This window comes from Eptatretus burgeri, chromosome 8 (assembly GCF_056783735.1).
Source record: "Eptatretus burgeri isolate ZD-2024b chromosome 8, Ebu_testis_v1, whole genome shotgun sequence".
NCBI classification, from domain to species: Eukaryota; Metazoa; Chordata; class Myxini; order Myxiniformes; family Myxinidae; genus Eptatretus; species Eptatretus burgeri.
This window is the reverse complement of record NC_140968.1, coordinates 32,512,440-32,535,037: the sequence shown is the minus strand read 5'-3', so window position 1 is coordinate 32,535,037 and position 22,598 is coordinate 32,512,440. Positions and strand designations below refer to the sequence as shown.

The following is a 22,598-nucleotide window of genomic DNA, read 5'->3' as shown; positions in this document are numbered from 1 at the left end:
TGTGCACCCTGCGGCATTAACCACGACCGTGTCACTCACGGCATCGATCTATAATTCCAGCAGTGTGTGTGTGTGTGTGTGTGTGTGTGTGTCTGTCTGTCTGTCTGTCTGTCTGTCTGTCTGTCTGTCTGTCTGTGTGTGTGTGTGTCTGTCTCTGTGTGTGTGTGTCTGTCTGTCTGTCTGTCTGTCTGTCTGTCTGTGTGTGTGTGTGTGTGTGTGTGTGTGTGTGTGTGTGTGTGTGTGTGTGACCGCTGTTTCTTGACAACCACTGGTCCGATCTAATTGAAACTTCCCAGATATATTGCTGGGGACCTGAGGATGTGCCTTTTCAAGGTTTGATATTAATCGGACAAGTGCTTCCCAAGTTATGGCCATTTATTTACCAACCAATGACAGGACACGTTGCTGCATAGGCGTGGCTGCGTCGGCCGGTGCGCGGCCGGCCCACGATGACGTCACGGGCCGTGCCGGTTCCATGGCAGCGAATGTCATGGCAACCAAAGACAGGGAGGTAAACTTGACTTTAATTTGGATTTTAATTAACTCTGTGTGTGGAAGTGTGGTTGTCGTGAGAACGCGAGAGCGAAGGAACGGCCTGTGTCGTTGTCGTTTCTGGCTCGAGGTTTGAATTTTTTTTTTTTTTTTTTTTGCATGTACGGCCACGCACGTTCAGGCACATGAGAGCGAAGGAACGGCCTGTGTGGTTGTTGTTTCTGGCACGCGGTTTGAAAGTTTTTGTTTGTTTGTTTGTTTGCACGTATGGCCACGCATGGACGGGTACGCACGAGTAATTAATGAAAACAGCAAAAACAAAGAAAGTACATTCGGTCCATCATGCCCGTGTTGCATCCGCACCCCAATGATTTTCACCAAACTCGTTCAAATAACTTTGTTAACTTTGCAACTTCACAACTCTATATATTTTATCGGTAGCATAACATCAGCCCAACGGCCGACTCTTACCAAAAAAGGTAAAAAAGAGGACTGTGTGTGTTCCACAATGGATACTGTTGTATATAACCTCTCCCACTCTCCCACTCTCCCACTCTCCCACTCTCCCACTCTCCCACTCTCCCACTCTCCCACTCTCCCACTCTCCCACTCTCCCACTCTCCCACTCTCCCACTCTCCCACTCTCCCACTCTCCCACTCTCCCACTCTCCCACTCTCCCACTCTCCCACTCTCCCACTCTCCCACTCTCCCACTCTCCCACTCTCTGCTTCTGTCCCTCTGTCTGCTTCTCCCCCTCTCTCTGCTTCTCTCCCTCTCTCTGCTTCCTTCTCTCCCTCTCTCTGCTTCCCTCTCTCTTTCTCTCCCTCTCTCCCTCTCTCCCTCTCTCCCTCTCTCCCTCTCTCCCTCTCTCCCTCTCTCCCTCTCTCACCATATATAGAGATAGAGCCTCTCTGACACTGACCCTGAATTCCTCTCTTACAGTCAAATTAATTTCCACGGTTAATCTAACCAATAAGGAGGCAACCCGAAAACCAATCACAACGAAGCACTGGTGAATGCAGGCATGGTCTGCGGCGATTTCATCGTCGTTGTAAAGCAGCCATTGTTGTGCAATGAGGAGCAACAGCCGTGGCGGTGCCAGCATCCACAGGGTAATTTCAGCATTGCGCACAGAATGAGAAAATTAACCTCAAATAAGACGTCACCGGCTCTCCCTGCATCACTTAATTTTGAGTTTGAGGGTTGGTGGAGATGCGGCTGAAACCCAAATCCTATCCAGGTTCCTCCTGATGACGCAATCTTTCCTCTTTTCTTCTTCTGGTTCCTTCTTGGACTTCTGCTTCATTATGTTTGTACCATATCCTGATGCTGTATGGACTGTGCTTCCCCACTGAAGGACTTGTGGTAACTTGTTCCTGTTGCTGCGTTTGAGCCTGGGGAGTAACTGCTGAAATCTATCTGTCTGGGTTCTTCCCAACATCTTTGTTCTTTGTTCCTTCCACATTTATTTTCTTCTTTTTTCACAATTCTCTTTATTCACTTTAATTCCTGCTTTTTCTTCTTTATCATCTCGTTTTCTCTCTATTCCTCTTTCGTTACCTATGCTGTATGGCCAAAAGTATGCGGACATCCATTCTAATTTGTGGATTTGGCTATTTCAGCCACACCCATTGCAAACTGGTGTATAAAATCAAGCACACAATCATGCAATCGCCATAGACAAATGTTGGCAGTGGAATGGGCCGTACTGAAGAGCTCGGTGACTTTCAACGTGGCACCGTCATAGGATGTCACCTTTCCAACAAGTCAGTTTGTCAAATTTCTGCCCTGCTAGAGCTGCCCCGGTCAACTGTAAATGCTGTTATTGTGAAGTGGAAACGTGTAGGAGCAACAACAGCGAAGCCATGAAGTGGTAGGCCACACAAGCTCACAGACAGGCCCGTCGCTGGGAGGGGGGGCATTTGGGTGCAATGCCCCCCCATGGCGCATCTGGTGCCCCTCCACTTGTACGCCACCCATTTATGCCCTGTTGCACCCTGTGAACAACTTAGTGTTTAAGGACGAGCGCCCACTGTGAACTTGCTATTTAAGAGTTCACCTGTGTGAACTAAAACCCTTATTCCAGATGTTCAACATGGTGAATAATAAGGCCTTCTTGGATAAACTGTTCTTTAATAATATCCTTCTTTGAATAACAGTCAAGAGATAAGTGTGCGCTTCCCAGCGCACCTCCAAAAGCAATTGGCAAGACAATACAGTCCAAGACCACAAGATAAAAGATAATAACGCAAGCACCAACGCCAGCAGCCAAGACCTCATGTCGAATGTCGATGTTGTGGGTGGTTATATATATCGTGGATCATTTCGTTTTAAGGAATAGCCAATCAGCGTATTCGATATGGAGACCCTATTGAGCAGGTTTCCTGATTGGTTGTAAGTTAGGTATAAATGTAATATAGTCATAATATAATAATATGATTAAGGAAAAGCCATAAATTTACATTATTAAAGATGAAGTGCACGTGCACCACGTGACCTTCACAACCCGTCAACCCTCCATCTTACAAAAGTAATTTTATAATAAAAATTAAAAAATATGTGTTTGCAATCGTGCTTACATTTGAAATGATGCAGATAAAACCTGTTTTTGATGGATGCATCATTTAATAAATAAAACCGTCAACAGTCATATATCGCGAGTCGCGAGATTAGTGATGCTAGTCACGAGGGACGAATCACAGAGCATGAGCTCGCAGCAGGAGAAAAAGACGTGGATGATGGATATACGAAAATGGCTCAGAAAAGGAAAAAATGCAAGCGACCAAAATGAAGAAGATGATGAAAGACATGTTGTGGGAGGAGTTGGAGGAGGAGGAGGAGGAGGAGGAGGAGGAGGAGGAGGAGGAGGAGGAGGAAAAGACGATCATGTCGATGAAATACCGACAGAAGCTGGCCAACCTGGCCAAGCCAGCAACGTTAGCCCTGCGGCTGGAGCCCCAGCGCAGGCAGCCGAGTTTCCACGCTCGGCGGCGGCCTCGGGATCGGTTGTGACTGTCAAGCCGCTTCCCGATGATCTTGGAAGTGAGAGACCGAATCAAGTTGTTCTACAGCAGTACCCTGGCCATCTGTTGCAGAAAAAGAGTCGCTCATTTGTGTCCTCGTGGCACCAGACTAATGGATGGCTGGAATACAGTGTGCAGACAGATGCAGCATTCTGCTATCCATGTAGGAAGTTAACACCACACGTGGCCCAGTGGACTCTACTTTCACAGTGCGAATTGGAAACATGCCGTTGAGAAAGGCAGGGGGTTTCACAAACACGCAACTTCAAAGGAACATTTAACTTGTGTTTTGAGGTGGAAGGAGAATGAGAGGCGCATTGATTGTGGTAAGGAGATTTCCACACTCATCAATGCTGACCAACTAAATAGAAACCGGTACTATGTGTCTGCTCTTATAGATGTTGTGGGATTTCTCGCCGAAAATCAGATACCTTTTAGAGGGAGCCGTGATCATTTTGAAGATATGTCAGATGGGCACAGTGGGCTCTTCCTCTCGCTTTTAAAATACACACTCAAAAAAGACACTGAGCTTTCCGAAATAATAAAGCATATCCCACGAAACGCAAGCTATACTAGTCCGGAAATGCAGAATGAACTGATCTGCACATTGAGTAATGTTGTGACGGATGCCATTGTGGAAGAAGTAGGCACATCGTGGTTTACCATCAAGGCGGATGGGATGAGGGACCCCACTGAATGTGAGAACATATCAATCATCATTCGCTTTGTATCAGCATCAAATGAAGCAACAGAGCATCTACTCACAATAGCGACAGCCGACGCTGGAGATGCAAAAACATTGACAGACCTAATAATTGCAGAGCTGACAAAAACAGGACTTGACACGTCAAAGATATTAAGTCAGGTGTACGACGGGGCTTCGGTAATGGCTGGGAAGCACGGTGGGGTGCAAAAGCTGTTGCAAGAGATATTGGAAAGAGAAATCCCCTATGTGCACTGCTTAAATCACCAACTCCATCTGGTAGTTATCCACGCACTGGCAGCAGAGAAAGCTGTCACTGATTTCCTCGAGGTTTGTTGTTGCCTGTAAAAATTCTTCAGAAAGCCCACTGTTGCTGCACAGTATGAAGGTGAGCGGTTAAAACGACTTCTTGATCAAAGGTGGACGGGACATTTAGCCACCGTGTCTGTGATCATAGGATCTTTTAAGGATATCACATCCTTACTGTCGGAGATTGATGCAGAGAGCGCCTACGGTGCAGAGATAAGGATGGAGGCGATTGGGCTTTTGCGGGAAGTCTCTGGGCCTGCCTTCATGTTCATTGCTATCTTTGTACAAAAACTGCTGATGTTGTTAAATGGCCCTAACAGACTCTTGCAGGCAGAGGACATGGACTTGCTGACGGGGTTGGAACTGGTGGCGAGTGCAACAGAGTGCGTGAAGAAACTCCGCTCTGAGGATGAGTTCACTGATCTGTGCAACCAGGCCAACGATGCTCACACTTCTACACCTGCACCACCAAAACGGAGACGCACAATGCATAAGAACTTGGAAGAGTTTGTAGTTTTGGAGACTGCAGGACAAAACAATGACAATGACAAGATGGAACTGCAGAGGGTTTTTTACAGGGCAATTGACACTGTGCTTGGCAAGATCGCTCAGCGCTTCAGTGAGCGCAACACACAACTCGCCCGTTCACTCGCTGCCTTGAATCCTGAAAATGGCACGTTTTTGGATCCCCACTTGCTCCAGCACATCTTCTTCTCTTCTTCCTCTTTCGGCTTGCTCCCGCTAGGGGTCGCCACAGCGGACCAACTGTCTCCATTTTGCTCTATCCTCCACATCTTCCATTGACACTCCAACCACCCGCATGTCCGCCCTTACCGCATCCATGAACCTCTTCTTTGGCCTTCCTCTTCTCCTCCTGCCTGGCGGCTCCATCTTCAACATCCTTCTCCCGATATACTCCGTTTCCCTCCTGTGCACATGTCCAAACCATCGCAATCTCGCCTCTCTCACTTTGTCTCCAAACCGTCCTACCTGCGCTGTCCCTCTAATACACTCATTTCTTATCCTATCCATCCTCGTCACTCCCAACGAGAATCGCAGCATCTTTAACTCTGCCACCTCCAGCTCTGCTTCCTGTCTTTTTGTTAGCGCCACAGCCTCCAAACCATACAACATAGCTGGTCTCACTACCGTCTTGTATACTTTCCCCTTCACTCTTGCAGCTACCCTTCTGTCACAAATCACTCCTGCAACTCTTCTCCACCCACTCCATCCTGCCTGCACTCTCTCTTTCACTTCTCTCCCACACTCTCCGTTACTTTGGTCAGTTGACCCCAAGTATTTAAACCAATCCACCTTCCCCAACTCAACTCCTTGCAACCGCACCATACCACCACCCTCCCTCTCATTTACGCACATGTACTCCGTCTTTCTCCTACTGACTAGCATTCCCCTTCTCTCCAGTGCGTACCTCCACCTCTCAAGGCTCGATTCAGCCTGCTCCCTACTCTCCCTACAGATCATGATGTCATCCGCGAACATCATGGTCCATAGAACTCCAGTCTGATCTCGTCCGTCAACCTGTCCATCACCATTGCAAACAGGAAAGGGCTCAGAGTCGATCCTTGGTGCAATCCCACTTTAACCTTAAACCGGTCCGTCATTCCTACCGCACACCTCACCGCTGTCACACTGTCCTCATACATATCCTGCACGATCCTCACATATTTCTCCACCACTCCCGACTTCCTCATACAATGCCACAACTCCTCTCTTGGCACCCTATCATAAGCTTTCTCTAAATCCACAAACACACAATGTAACTCTTTCTGGCCTTCCCTATACTTCTCCATCAACATTCTCAAAGCAAACATCGCATCAGTGGTGCTCTTTCCTGGCATAAACCCATATTGCTGCTCACAGATCGTCACCTCTCCTCTCAACCGAGCTTCCACTACTCTTTCCCACAACTTCATGGTGTGGCTTAACAACTTTATCCCTCTGTAATTTCCACAGCACTGCACATCACCCTTATTCTTGAAAATCGGAATCAGTACACTTAATCTCCACTCCTCCGGCATCCTCTCACTTTCCAAGACTTTATTAAACAATCTGGTTAACAACCCCACTGCCATCTCTCCTAAGCACTTCCATGCCTCCACTGGTATTCCATCTGGGCCAACCGCCTTTCCACTTTTCATCTTCTTCATAGCAGTCCTCACTTCATCCTTACTGATCCACCCCACTTCCAGATTCACTATCTCCACCTCTTCCAACCTTCTCTCTCTCTCATTTTCTTCATTCATCAGCTCCTCAAAGTACTCCATCCACCTTCTCAACACACTCTCCTCGCTCGTCAGCACATTCCCATTTGCGTCCTTTATCACCCGAACCTGCAGCACATCCTTCCCAGCTCGGTCCCTCTGCCTTGCCAATCGGTACAAATCCTTTTCCCCTTCTTTTGTATCCAACTTCTCATACAGCTCGTCATATGCCTTTTCCTTGGCCTTAGCCACCTCTCTTTTTGCTTTTTTCGACGCCACTCCTTGTACTCCTGCCGACTTTCTTCATCTCTCTGACTATCCCACTTCTTTTTCGCCAACCCCTTCTTCCTTATACTTTCCTGTACTTCCTCATTCCACCACCAAGTCTCCTTATCTTCCTTCCTCTGTCCAGATGTCACACCAAGTACCTTCCTTGCTATCTCCCTCACAACTTCTGCTGTCGTTGCCCAATCATCCCACCCATCTTTACCACCATCCAACGCCTGTCTCACCTCCTCCCTAAATTTCACGCAACAGTCTTCCTCCTTCAGCTTCCACCATCTGGTCCTTGGTTCAGCCCTCACTCTCTTCCTCAACCTCACCTCTAAAGTCATCCTACAGACCACCAATCGATGCTGTCGAGCTACACTCTCCCCTGCCACAACCTTACAGTCACTAATCTCTTTCAGGTTGCATCTCCTACTTAAGATGTAATCCACCTGTGTGCACTTTCCTCCACTCTTGTATGTCACCCTGTGTTCCTCCTTCTTCTTGAAATACGTGTTTACCACTGCCATTTCCATTCTTTTTGCAAACTCTACCACCATTTGCCCTTCCACATTTCTCTTGTTGAGACCGTACCTCCCCATCACCTCCTCATCCTCTTTATTCCCTTCCCCAACATGTCCATTGAAATCTGCTCCAATCACCACTCTTTCATCCTTGGATACACTCTCCACCACTTCATCTAACTCACTCCAGAAATCTTCTTTATATTCCATCTCACACCCCATATGTGGGGCATATGCACTGATGACATTCATCATCACCCCTTCAATTTCCAACTTCACACTCATCACTCTGTCAGACACCCTCCTCACCTCCAATACCCTCTTGACATGATCTTCCTTCAGGATTATCCCGACACCATTTCTCCTCCCATCCACACCATGGTAGAACAGTTTGAAACCACCTCCAATGCTCCTCGCCTTACTCCCCATCCACTTGGTCTCTTGTACACACAGTATGTCCACCTTTCTTCTCTCCATCATATCAGCCAACTCTCGCCCTTTGCCAGTCATCGTCCCAACATTCAGAGTTCCAACTCTCACCTCCACACTTCTACCCTTCCCCCTCTCCCACTGCCTCCGGACTCGCCTTCCCCGTCTCCTTCTCCTCCTTCGCCCAGCAGTAGCACAATTTCCACTGGTACCCTGCTGGCCACCGGTACCGGTGGCGGTCGTTGGTAACCCGGGCCTCGACCGATCCGGTATGGAAATTCGTTTTGTTGTCCGCATAATGATTTGGCATAGGTTTTTACGCCGGATGCCCTTCCTGACGCAACCCTGGTCGCCTCTTACGACACACAGGGATATGGTACACCTATTCTAACCGGGGCATACACCGGGCCCAGTACAACTGGTGCTCATTTCGCCGACCCTCGGAAGGATGGCAGGCTGAGTCAACCCCCTGGTGTTTTCGACTTGGTTTATATATATTTATATATATATATATATATATATATATATATATATATATATATATATATATATATATATATAGATACATATATATATATATATATATATATATATATATACACATTATATATATATATATATATATATATATATATATATATATATATATATATATATATACATATACATACATATATTAATTCAGTGTCCCAACGGGGCTTGAACTCAGGACCTCTTGGGTCCCAAGCCACTGCCCTTACCACTGCGCCAACACCAGGCTTTTGCTCCAGCACATCATGACATTAAAAAGTCAACCATCAGTGAAACAGAGTGTGTGGTTGCAAAGCAGTTTATTCGCTCACAGACAGAAAAGCAGCCAAACGAGAGATGGACAACACAAAAACTCCTCTCAACATACCACAAAACGCTGGAAGCCATGCCAAGTGTAGTGACTGCTATGAGACTTGGACTAAAACTTGGTGCGTCCACTGCCATGTGTGAAAACTCATTCTCAACATTGAGGAATGTCTTCACTGACCATCGACGGTCCATGCACCATGCACGCAAGACACAACTGGTACGGCTGGCCTTCGAGAGAGACCTCACACGTAAATGCCTGAATGAATGGAAGGAGAAGGTCCTCAGAAGATTCCACACCGAGACACGTCGCCTGCAGCTCTTCTGACAGCGAGTACAGTGGTATAAAAACTATACGAGGAGTTCAGATTGTGTGTATGACTGCTGGTGATGCGTGTGTGGTTGTGGTTGCAGTGTGGTTGTGGTCAGCACCCGCCGTGGTCGGCTGCTTTGTACTTCTGATGTTTAAGTTAAATGTTGTGTTTGGTGCTTTGCATATCCCATATCTAGTGTTTTGTGCATAACCTTACCTCTGTGTAATTGACTGCTTTAAATGCGGACCTTGTGGTATCTTCAGGCTGGTCGTATTTGCTGTTGATAGTTTAACGTGATGATCACAGGTCATATAGCCTACTGTATCTTATTTCAAAGTGCACTGATTCTGGTGCCAACCTCCCCCGTTTAGTCATTGTATCTCTAGTATATTAATTTTCTTATGCCAATTCTTCACACCTTGTATAAGTGCACCTGGATTGGTGGCAATTGTCTAATCATTGAATATTTGCATTGTGAATGTGCCAGTTTGTTGCGGCTCTCCTGCATTCGAATAATTTTAGGCCAAAAACATCGGAACATATTAAATCGAGCTGAGATCAATTTGGTTAGTATGCGACGGCAACCTCAGTATAGATGTGTCAATGCTGCATGAATACAATAGTATACCGGGTTATCAAAAATATTAAAGATAGTAATTGTGCCCCCCCCATCCAGTTCATATGCCCCCCTTAATACTGAGCCCTGGCTACGGGCCTGCTCACAGAACAGGACCGCCAAGTGCTGAAACGTGTAGCGTGGAAAAATCATCTGTCGTCAGATGCAACATTCACTACCGATTTCCAAACTGACTATGGAAGCAACATCAGCACAAGTACTGTTCATCAAGAGCTTCATGAATTGAATTTCCATGGCGGAGCAGCCACTCACAAGCCTAAGATCACCATGTGCAATGCCAAGCGTCGGCTGGAGTGGTGTAAAACTCACGTCATTGGACTCTGGAGCAGTGGAAACGCGTTCTCTGGAGTGATTAATCACGCTTCACCATCTGGCAGACAGATGGTCAAATCCTGGTTTGGCGGATGCCAGGATAACGCTACCTACCCAAATGCATCGTGCCAAATGTAAACTTTGGTGGAGGAGGAGTGATGGTCTGGGGCTGTTTTTCATGATTTGTGCTTGGTCAATTAGTTCCAGTGGAGGGAAATCTTAGCGCTACAGCATACAATGACATGCTAGATGATTTTGTGCTTCCAACTTTATGGAAACAGCTTGGGGTTAGCCCTTTTCTGTTTCAGCATGACAATGCCACGTGACAAAGCGAGGTCCGTCCATACAGAAAGGGTTTGGTGAGATTGGCGTGGAAGAACTTGACTGGCTTGCACAGAGCTCTGACCTCAACCCTATCGAACACCTTTGGGATGAATTGGAACGCCGACTGCGAGCTTGACCTCGTCACCCAACATCAGTGCCCGATCTCACTAATGCTCTTGTGGCTGAATGGAAGCAAATCCCCACAGCAATGTTCCAACATCTCGTGGAAAGCCTTGCCAGAAGAGTGCAGGCTGTTACAGCAGCAAAGATGGGACCAACTTCATATTAATGCCCATGATTTTGGAATGAGATGTTGGACGAGCAGTTGTCCCCATACTTTTGACCATGTAGGTGGATCTCTCTCAGAAGTGAATTTTTGCAGAATATTTTCTGTAATGCACACTTGGCAATGCTGGATGGGTTTTAGGACAGAAACGTAGCGGCTGAAACCGGAACCCTATGCAGGTACCTCCTGATGACTCCATCTTTGATTTTTACTTCCTTGGGTTCCTTCTTGCTCTTCTGTTTCATTTGTTGTGACCCTCATCAGGGGACAAGGTATGGCTGTTTGTTTGCCTGTTTGTTTGTCTGTTTGTCTGTTTGTTTGTCTGTTTGTCCACACAGAACGTATGTTTTTCTCTGCAACCATTTGTTGGATTGACAAGAAATTTCCACTATGCACGGTTACTCATGTAGATTAATTTAATGATAATTATGACGTCATAAGTCACGTGTTGTGGCAGCCATATTGGAAAAAAGGAAAAACTTTCGACCATGGCTTCTCCGAAACCGCAACAAGGAAAAAACTTAAACTTGGCACATGGCAAGTACTCCTCATGGTGAATACGTGTGATTTCTAGGCCTCTGGTGATGAAGTCACCAGTGGCATTATTTTCTGATGTCTTAGGTGCCTAATTACATACGTAGTATGCTTCAATCTATCAGCATGAAAAAGTTTGAGGGTCATCTTGGGATAGATTGGTCCACAGAAAAAAAAACTGATGACATCATCGGTCATGTGGTTTGGCAGCCATATTTGTTTTTAACATAAAAACCTTCAAACATCTTCTCTGAAATGGCGAAAGAGATCGAGGCGAAGCTTTACAAGTAGGACCGCCTTCCCATAAGGAATATATGTTCTCATTCTTACAAGGAAACAAGGAAATCCAACACAGGTGGAGGCCATTCAGCCCATCATGCCTGCGCAAACACCATACTTATCCATCCACACAAAATCCAAGGAAGAAAATGTAAAAAAATGTTTTTAATTAATCAAATGTTTTTTTGTTTCTTTGTTTTTTGGGGGTTTTTTTTTGTAGTTCTTGCATATTTTTTTTTCTTTTCTTCCCTACAGTGGAGGGGGGCATGGGCTTGGTTAAAAACACACATCAACCACACAACCCCCCTTGACAAGACCCCACACACAATCACCCATCAATGCTCAAACTACCTAAAAGTCCAAGAAACATCCCTATACCCCTCTATCTCCATAACTTCCAGGTACCTATCTAATTTCAATTTAAACTTATCGACTTTTTCTGCTGCCACTACCTTTCCACGGAGGCCACTCCATGCATTAACTACTCTCTGAGTAAAAGTCCCCTGCCTTTCTACTGTCTTAACTCTCCTCTTATTTACTCTCAGGCTCTGTCCCCTGGTCCTATCACTGTCTACTCTGTTGAATAATTATTCTGCACTTATTTTATCAATACCTTTCATTATCTTAAACATCTCGATCATATCTCCTCGCAACCGCCTCCTTTCTAGTGAATAATGCCCTAAAGAAACCTAATCAAATACATGGTCTGGAAGCCAGAATTATTTAATTTATTTGAATCTTGGTTCTTTTATATTTTATAAATTTTTATTCGGCTGACTTGGCTGTGCCTGGATGGGTTGGATGGTAAAGGAGTAGCATCTGAAACCAGAATCCTATCCAGGTTCCTCTTAATGACTTTGGGTTTGATTTTTGCTTGTTTGGGTTCCTTCTGATTATTCCAATGCAGGACTGTACCTATTTGGTATTCCATTTGATTTGAATTGAATTTATTTTAATGCCATTGAATAATAATAAACGTCACGGGTCAGGTTCGAGTGTCCGATCAAAGCGGGGTTGCATCAAAGTGGGACATCTTGAACCCAATCATATTTGGTACCTGGTCATCACTGCCAGCAGTTATATAGTGGCAGTTCTAGTTATGTCTGTTATTAATTACGTAACACGAGTACACAAACATCACACAAAACTACACGAACACCCTTACACAAACGCCACACAAAACAAGTGCTGGCGAGGATCTGCCATGTGATTCCTCTTCTTGTTTCAGTCGTTTCGCGTCTTCATGATCACTCGACCTCACTGAGTTGGATTCAACGCTGTTCTTCATCTGCTCTGTGGTTGGATAAAGACCTTGTTGCCTTCGACACCAAAGGTAGACAGACTTTCTATATCGATGGATGCCTCTTTGAAGGATTTATTTTTCTTTCCAAGCTTATCGTTGGACGTCGCCATTTTGTCACTTCATGTCCTGTCTTGATGCACCTTCTCCAAGATGAGCTGCTAACATCAGCTCATGAGATGAGCTGATGAGCTGCTAACATTTTCATAAAGGCTAATGAGCTCCATCAACCCAAAGCAACTGGTTTTTAACTTGCCAGTGATTCTCACCTTTTTCCTCCACACCCTTTAGTGAGAACAACCCCGCTATGAGAAGATTGGTGTGAGGTGAGACTGTCAGGGACTGCTTGAGATGCTCACCAATCAGAGCAGTTTGTATACCTGGAGAGTTACTCTCATTGTCACTCCATGGTATAACAGTCCAGGGTAGTTAAATACATTAATTTAATTTATTAATTTATGGACTTGAATTATTCATTTACTTATTTATATCAACATTACAATCTCAACAAACTACATATATACTTACAAAAACACAAAGAACGAAAGAATGAAAGAAAGAAAGAAAGAAGGAAAGAATCCACAAACACAGACAGGCCTGCAAACAAAAACAACACGCACAGTTGAGGAGAAGTGTATAATGCAACCAAACACTCCTCACCTCACCCATCACCAGGGAAGACGAGGAACGTCAGTACGTCACCACTAACCCTCGCCATAGAGAGACGAGGGATGGAGGGGAACTGAAACTGTGCTCCACAAGACAGCAACTAACCTGACCCACCGAAGAAGGCAGGAAAAGTTAGATATTACCGAGAAAGGTGTGAAGACAGCAGCACAGTTTGCAAAGCCGTGCTATGTACCTGACCACCAGACCATCAGTTACCCAGTCCCAGAAAGGTGCATCAAACAAGAGAGAGCCAATACACTGACTGCTCTTTCCCTCTTCTGGGCTTTATATAATCACAAGAACAATGGGCAGGTTATGTGACAGATTCGATTGTTTGGCACGTGATCTGGTGGTCGCTACGTTCCCGCGGATTGTGACGTCACAGCAGATCTTGTGGTTGGAACGCAAAAGTCCATAATAACCAGGGGTTCACACAATTTTTAGTCAGTTCTGAAGGAAGTGGCTTATAAAATGGGGGTCAATGCAGTGTGACCACTCCTCATTTTCATAAATGCCAAGGTGAGCCAATGAAAAAAGCCAAGAATTCACAAGGTTTCGGGAAAGCGATGCTAATAGAAAACCTATACGCCAAGAAAACCTATAGAAAACCAAGACGCCAAGGTGAACAACGAACAGCCAAGATCTTGTGAAAAAAGCCAAGGAGTGGTCACACTGGGTCAATGTCCGTCGATCTGTCCGTCAGTCCGTCCTTCCGTCTGTCCACAATCAATCTTTCGATCATTATTCTGCAACCTGTGGTCACAATGACTTGAAACTCGGAGGTATGATACTTGGGGAGGTGCTGCAGAACCTCCCGCAATAAAATTTAAGATTTGTCACTAATTGACTTAGTTAATTGGTCTTATCAATTAATCTTCAAAGTCCTAAAACTCATAGACTATTCATAGTTTTTGCTTCTGGTTTGGTATAATGGTTCTATGGAACAATGTGTACAGCTTGTCAGAACGTTTTTTCCGAATTTTTGTCCAGAAGGAAAGATAATGAGTCTTAATGAGTATGAAGTTCATTGGGGTCAATTAATCTTCAAAGTCCGAAAACTCGTAGACTATTGGTAGTTTTTGCTTTTTGTATGGTATAATGAATGCTTCTATTGAACAATGTCTACACCTTATCACAGCATTTTTTTTCCTGAATTTTTGCCCAGGAAGAAAGAAAATGAGTCGTAATGAGTATGACGTTCATTAGAGCCGGAATAAAAACAAGGAATGTTAATGAATATATCCAATATCGATGAAGTCGGAACTGACCAGGGCCCACGGGCCGTATTTAAAAAAATTAAATTCTCCATTGAGTACCAGCAGACATGGTTTGGTACTGCCGAAAACATTTTTTGTCAGCTTTGAGCTTGCTCGACTGCTTTCCCAATCGCCACTCCGATTTTTAATGTGCCTCTTCATGTGCCTCAGCTTTGTATGCATCTTACTCCTCTGCAAGTCGTCTCTCAGAACATTCACTCCAGACGAGACACTCGCAAACCACGCTTTTTTCACTCTGGATGCTCCTGAGCCTCGCCCTCTTCCTCTTCGTAAGTGCATTCTCCTTTGATCTATTTTTTTTAATCTTGAAAGTGATAAACTTACAATATAACTTATAAATAATATTGTTATGATTTATAATCTTAATTTTGTACATTTAAAATTTGAAATCACTGTAAATCAATTGTCAGAATGATCACAGAAGAATTTACAGACAGGAGCTGAGAAACCCTCTCTTCTTCCTCTACGATTGTGTCTTCTCCTCAGACCTATCTTTCTTTTTAATCTTATAAGTTACAAATTATGATATAGCCAATAATCTTAAAATTTATAAACTTAATTTTAAACACTTATATTTTGAAATCACAGTATATCACGGAAGAATCTTATCTACACGAGATGAGAAAACCTTCCATAAAAACTCAAAAGCCTCTGTTGTGGTAGGTAGTATGCTTTTGAGCTTTCTGAGCATCTTTGAAGTCGGCTGTTCGTTTTTTTTTTCTTGCGCATGAGTACCTCAGTACCAGTTATGTGAACCATCAATTATCACATCACTGTAGCATACATTGCAAGTTGAAGGCGACAAAAAATGGGTTGGTAGGAATTGAAAGCGGGGTTTGTTTTTTTTAAACCCCATTGCATGCTGCGGTCGCAGATTTGCAACGAGATATCAATAATTGAAAGAATTTTTTTTGTTTTAACTCTGGTTATTCATCTAACTTGAGACCGAAGTTGTGTTTTTTTTTTTGCAAATACCACTTGAAATTCACAGTCCAATGAAAAAAATTAATTAAGCAACAGGGAACCATATGGCCATCCACAATGCAGCACACAAAGGGTTAACCAAATGTGGCGAAAGTGTGTTACAATATGTTGACTAATCAGTAATGATAAGGCGGTTCCAAGTAAGACAACATACAAACAGAACGTTGCTCAAACAAAGAATATTTCTGTTACATCGCTCAACAGATGCCAAGCAATACGAATGATTGCAAGGCACAAGTCCATTTATTCCACAGTACGTAATGTTCACATATCTCTGACTCTGTTAAGATGGCATCTTCTCATGTTCCACTGCCCCTCTCCTTTGCATTATCATCTTCCTCATAATCTCTCAACATTCGGCAATTCAACAACAACAACAAATTTGGAAAGAACATAACACCGAAGAAAGATACAAGTTCTCAAAGTTATATTTACTTTTATCGTTTCCAGTTGTTGCCTGTGACGCGTGACGTCATATTTATTGAAAATGGCGTCCCCACAATAAAGAGCAGTGTTGCCTGGTTTATAGAGACCAAGTGATGATAAATGGTGATGAATGCAACATGATGATCTTCACAAATCTTGACTAAGATTTTGAGAAATGTTCGTCATTCACAAGCATCAAAACGCGTCATTGTATCCCATTTCATTCATGTTTTAATTACGGCTTGAATTTGGAACGGTAATTTGTGGACACCCTGTATACGAATGAAAACAATCCAAATCGAATTCTGCCATTCAAAATACTCGAAAATACCGATAAATATCACAGTAAGAGGTCGAAGAGCAAATTGGAAAGCAAATAGGCCGACCGATTGATTCGGGGTGATGACAAATGGTGGAAGAGAGGAAGTGACGATTCGCACAGATGAGGATTGAAGGAATTGGTCGGTTGGGTAAAGCTCATGGCATCACCCAGCCAGGAGTCATAATCGAGCGTTACCTTGCATATCAGATAGAGATCATTGCAGATCTGTCACTCTTTGTGTGAATCCATGCGAGTGGAATGGAAGCTAAACATTGCGTTTTGGAAATTGTTCATAGTTTGCATCCAATACGGGTTTTAATGATACGAAAACGGGTCAAACCCGCAAAATACAGGTCATTTGCCATGTAAGCTCTATCTCTGAAACTGCATCAAAGAAAAAATTGAAACTTGGTACACAGCAAGTGCTCCTCATGGGGAATGTGTGATTTTTTTATGACGTCATATGTTCCTTTTGTTATGACGTCATAATTGCATATGTAGAATGGTACATCTGATAAGTATGAAAGTTTTTGAGGATCATCTCGGTATAAAATAGCTCACAGAAATAAATTTGATGACATCATCGGTGCTGTTATTTGGCAGCCATATTGTTTTAAAAAATAAAAACCTTCAAACATCTTCTCTGAAGTGGCTCAACAGATCGAGGTGAAACTTTACAAATATGACTTCCTTTCCATGAGGAACAAAAGGTTCACACATATGATGTCATCGGTCATATGGTTTGGCAGCCATATTGGATTTACCATAAAACCTATGAAAAATCTTCTTCTCCTGAATGGCTTGGCAGATCGAAGGGAAACTTCACAAAAATGTTCCCCAAATGATGGCTGTACAAGATTGTTAAGAAACAATTGATAGGTCACATGGTTTGGCAGCCATATTGGATTTACCATAAAACCTATGAAAAATCTTCTTCTCCAGAATGGCTTGGCAGATCGAAGGGAAACTTCACAAAAATGCATAATGATGCAAATGGCTGCATAATGATGCATAATGATGCAAATAAGCCAAATGATGGCTGTACAAGTTTGTTTAGGAACAATTGATAGACCACATGGTTTGGCAGCCATATTGGATTGAAGAAAAATGTTCAATTATGTTTTCTTTGGAACTGCTTAATTAATCGATGTGAATCTTCACAATTATTATCGCGTCACAATGTGGAATAGAATTTTAAAATTTCAACTTGATTGGACACATGGTCTGGCAGCCAGAATTATTTGATTATTTTTGATCTAGGTTCTTTTTTATTTTTGTTTGTTTGTTTGAATAAGGTTCACTTGGCTGTGCCTGGATGGGTTTGAGGGTAGAGGAGTAGCAGCTGAAATGTGAATCCTATCCAGGTTCCTCCTGAAGACTTCATCTTTGCTTTTTGCTTGTTTGGGTTCCTTCTGATGACTCCAATGCAGGAGGACTGTACCAATGTGGTCTTCCATTTGATTTGAATTGAATTTATTTTAATCACATTATAAATTCATAAAATTCATGGGTCAGGGTCAGGTGTCCAATCAATCTGGGGTTGCATCAAAGTGGGACTGCATCAAAGCGGGACATCTTGGCACTGGGTCATCACTGCCAGCAGTTATAAAGTGGCAGTTCTAGTTATCTCTCTTATTAATTACATACCACACCAGAACACAAACACCACACAAAATACACCATAAAAAAATTACACAAATACCACACAAAACAAGTTCTGGTGAGGGTGTCCTGGGATGAAGTTGAGTCTTTGGGTCTCTCACTCTCTCACCGCAGGCAGGTCAGTGGTCTGTCTGTCTTCTACCATATCCTCTCCAGTCTTTCCCCCCACCCTGCTCTGTATGCGATAAGTCCCCCCCCCACCAAAAAAATTTCCTCAGGGTGCTCAAGGTCCGCTACCAACCCCCTTGTTTTAAAACTACCAGGATCAACAATAAACGCTCACCTTCACTCTTTCATTCCTCTTTTTCCTGCCTTTGGAACAAACTCCCACCCTCTTTTGAATCCCACTCTTCCCTCCAGATCTTCAAAACAGCTGTTCACCACCATCTCATATCATCCCCCATGCAAAGCCACAATCTTTTCTACCCACGTTAATCCACCGCAATCCCACCTCCTCCAAATTCCCTGCTTTCCTTCCTGAAAGTCCCTGTCATGTAAGGACCTGAAATTCCCTGTCGTGTAAAGACCTGAAAGTCCCTGTTGTGTCCATCTTGTTTACCCTGTGTACCGCACCACATCCCTCTCCCTTCCACAGATCTCCTTATGTCTCTGTTCCCCACTGTTTTGTCCTTCCCTCTTCCACCCCTCTTATCTCCTGCTCCCCTTGTTGTATGTTCTGTGTGATAGCTCTCTGTCTCATACGAACCTCGACATTCTATAAAATAAAATAAAAGACTTCCTATTTGTGGATAGACAGCACAGTACATCCTCCTGTGGATATATAGTCTATCCTCATGCAGATATGTAGTACATCCTCCTGTGGATATACAGTACATCATTATCTGGATATACAATTCATCCTCCTGCAGATATACAGTACATCATCATCTGGATATACAGTTCATCCTCCTGCAGATATACAGTACATCATCATCTGGATATACAGTTCATCCTCATGCGGATATACAGTACATCCTCCTGCAGATATACAGTCCATCCTCCTGTGGATATACACTACATCCTCCTGCAGATATACAGTACATCCTCCTGTGGATATATTGCATATCCTCTTGTGGATATACAGTACATCATCATCTGGATATACAGTTCATCCTCCTGTGGATATACAGTACATCATCATCTGGATATACAGTTCATCCTCCTGCAGATAGGCAGTGCATCCTTCTGGCGATATACAGTATATCCTCCTGCGGATATATAGTACATCCTCCTGCGGATATATAGTACATCTTCTTGTGGATATACAGTATATCTTCTTGTGGATATACAGTATATCATCCTGTGGATATATAGTTCATCCTCCTGCGGATATACAGTATATCTTCTTGTGGATATACAGTATATCATCCTGTGGATATATAGTTCATCCTCCTGCGGATTTTTAGTACATCCTACTGTGGATATACAGTATATCCTCCTGTGGATATACAGTGTATCCTCCTGCGGGAAAAATAGTACATCTTCCTGTGGATATACAGTACATCCTCCTGCGGATATATATTCTATCCTCCTGCAGATATACAGTACATCCTCCTGCCGAATTATGTCAAAAATTATGTGGAAATCTTTTTTCCAAATTAAATTTTTCATTCAGAACTGAAGAGATCAAGCTAAACATTGTTATAGTTGAAGGAGGTTACATGTCAGGAAGACCTGCAAAAACACATGTACAAATCAAAATTCACTGGTTGGGAAAGTGTTCAGCTCCTTCGGTCAGTACTTGGTGGAAGCACATCCATCTCCCTTCCACACCCTCTCCCTTCCACAGATCCCTCTCCCTTCCACAGATCTCCTTATGTCTCTGTTCCCCACTGTTTTGTCCTTCCCTCTTCCACCCCTCTTATCTCCTGCTCCCCTTGTTGTATGTTCTGTGTGATAGCTCTCTGTCTCATACGAACCTCGACATTCTATAAAATAAAATAAAAGACTTCCTATTTGTGGATATACAGCCTACTCCGCGAAAGACACCACGGTGTCTTGAATGTCCACTATGGTACCAGTGTTGGCAGACTTGTCTGCCCACTTCAACGTCATTAGAGGAATGCAGTAATGCTTTGTCCTGGGTGCGAGACATCCACAGGATGAGATCGATATTTGAAGCGAGGTGAGACAGCTCAAAATCCAGTGTACATCTCTGATTCGTGACAGCACTTCCTTACTAAACATATTTACTTGATATATGTGCAGTACATCCTCCTGTGGATATACAGTACATCTTCTTGTGGATATACAGTACATCCTCCTGTGGATATATAGTACATCCTCCTGCGGATATATAGGACATCCTCCTGTGGATTTTCAGTGTATCCTCATGCGGATATACAGTACATCCTCCTGCGGATATACAGTACATCCTCCTGCGGATATACAGTACATCCTCCTGTGGATATACAGTACATCCTCCTGTGGGTTTTCAGTGTATCCTCATGCGGATAACAGTACATCCTCCTGCGGATATACAGTACATCCTCCTGCGGATATACAGTACATCCTCCTGCGGATATACAGGACATCCTCCTGTGGATTTTCAGTGTATCCTCATGCGGATATACAGTACATCCTCCTGCGGATATACAGTACATCCTCCTGTGGATATACAGTACATCCTCCTGTGGGTTTTCAGTGTATCCTCATGCGGATAACAGTACATCTTCCTGCGGATATACAGTATATCCTCCTGCGGATATACAGTACATTCTCCTTCGGATATACAGTACATCCTCCTGCGGATATACAGTACATCCTCCTGCGGATATACAGTACATCCTCCTGTGAGCTTTTGTTCAGTATCCTGAACATTTCCTTTTTCGAGAGTCCTCTGGTTCACACCTCCGATTGGCTGAACATAAAACCAGGACCGAGGAGGTATAATGGGAGGAAAGGGAGGAGGGGAGGATTAGACGAACATCGTACACCATCTTTCTCAACTCTTACCACCCATGTTCCCCCACGTTACTCTACATTTCCACCGTATATTTCAATCACGTTTGGTTTTCATTATGATTGATCTCTTTTAACGGAGAGGTTGGATATTAAAAGTTAAACTTGCTTATTCTTGTTCTCAATTGTGCAAGAAATGTCATTTTATACTTCTTCAATATGTCCGTATGAATAAATAACCAATATTTCCTTACAGTTACAAATTCTTCTTCTTCCTCTTTCTCTTCCTCTTCTTCTTTCTCTTCTTCTTCTTCTTCTTCCTCTTCTGTAATGGTCCCGAATTGATTATTTGAATGTTTTTGGGGTCAGCCAGGAGGAACGATTCTGGCCCAAGTTTTTCTGGAACCGGATGGCAGGCCTGACTTTGGACTGTGGAAGAAATGTATAATTTGTTTCAGATACCTACTCAGTGGCATAATGGTTGGAGTGTCCATTCTGAGGCTGGAAGGTCAGCGGTACGATATGGACCCTGACCGAATCATAACAAAGACTTTCAAATGGTTCATCCTGCTTCCTTGCCTGATGCTCAGCATTTAAAAGGGATAGAGAACGGATAAACAAGCATATGTTTGCAACAATTGCAAGAAGGAAATTCCTCCTTAATTGGTCCCCTGAGTTGAGGAAAGTGACGTCATATATGTGGAGTCACAGCTACCCAGATTGCCCCAGAAGTTATATCACCTCCCTCAAAGGTCACGTCTGTTTATCTCTCTCGTCTATTTGTGTACACGTGTGTCCTCCATTGGTGTTAGATGTTGTAAAAACAAAACGCCTACTCCGCGAAAGACACCACGGTGTCTTGAATGTCCATTAAGGTACCAGTGTTGGCAGACTTGTCTGCCCACTTCAACGTCATTAGAGGAATGCAGTAATGCTTCGTCCTGGGTGCGAGACATCCACAGGATGAGATCGATATTTGAAGCGAGGTGAGACATCTCAAAATCCAGTGTACATCTCTGATTCGTGACAGCACTTCCTTACGAAACATATTTACTTGATATATGAAAAAAATTAAATACATAAAAACCTTTGACTTTCTTGGACGATTTGTGTATCTCGTGTCTCAAACCTTCTGAACACCCTCGTAGGAGATAAAAGTCCACGATGTTGGTTGGACCTATAAACAAATGATTATGGATGATCCCTGCACTGATAGTCATTGGGTTGGTCTTTGGGCTTTTAGTCCATCGCTTAAGGACATGACTTCCATCATGATGATTATGTTTCTAAAAGAAAATAATTTTTTTTTGATTTCCTTTAAATGGCAAGTTCAGGTGATTAAGGGAATCTGCACTCAAACACTCAAACCTTCCTTGTCTCTTGAATTCTGATGTGACCCAACACCTTTTATAGCTCAATTACATTAATGTTCCCACTTCAGAGCTAAATCTGAAATGGCATGTTACTTAATGGGCAATCAGATGTTTCCATAATACTCAGGTTACAAATTAGAGTATAATCGAGGTTTTGTGTAATCTGGTTAATGTATTTAATGTTCGGCAAA

At 43.5% G+C, this 22,598-nt stretch overlaps 1 long non-coding RNA gene across 1 annotated transcript in view; it reads left to right on the top strand.

Annotated features, from left to right (window-relative positions):
- Positions 1 to 14,766: 14,766 nt before the first annotated feature.
- LOC147021468 (uncharacterized) overlaps positions 14,767 to 22,598 on the top strand; it is a 32,058-nt gene continuing 24,226 nt past the window's right edge. Inside the window, exon 1 of the long non-coding RNA XR_015060803.1 lies at positions 14,767 to 15,008. This is a non-coding gene — a long non-coding RNA (uncharacterized LOC147021468). The remainder of the gene's footprint in view (positions 15,009 to 22,598) is intronic.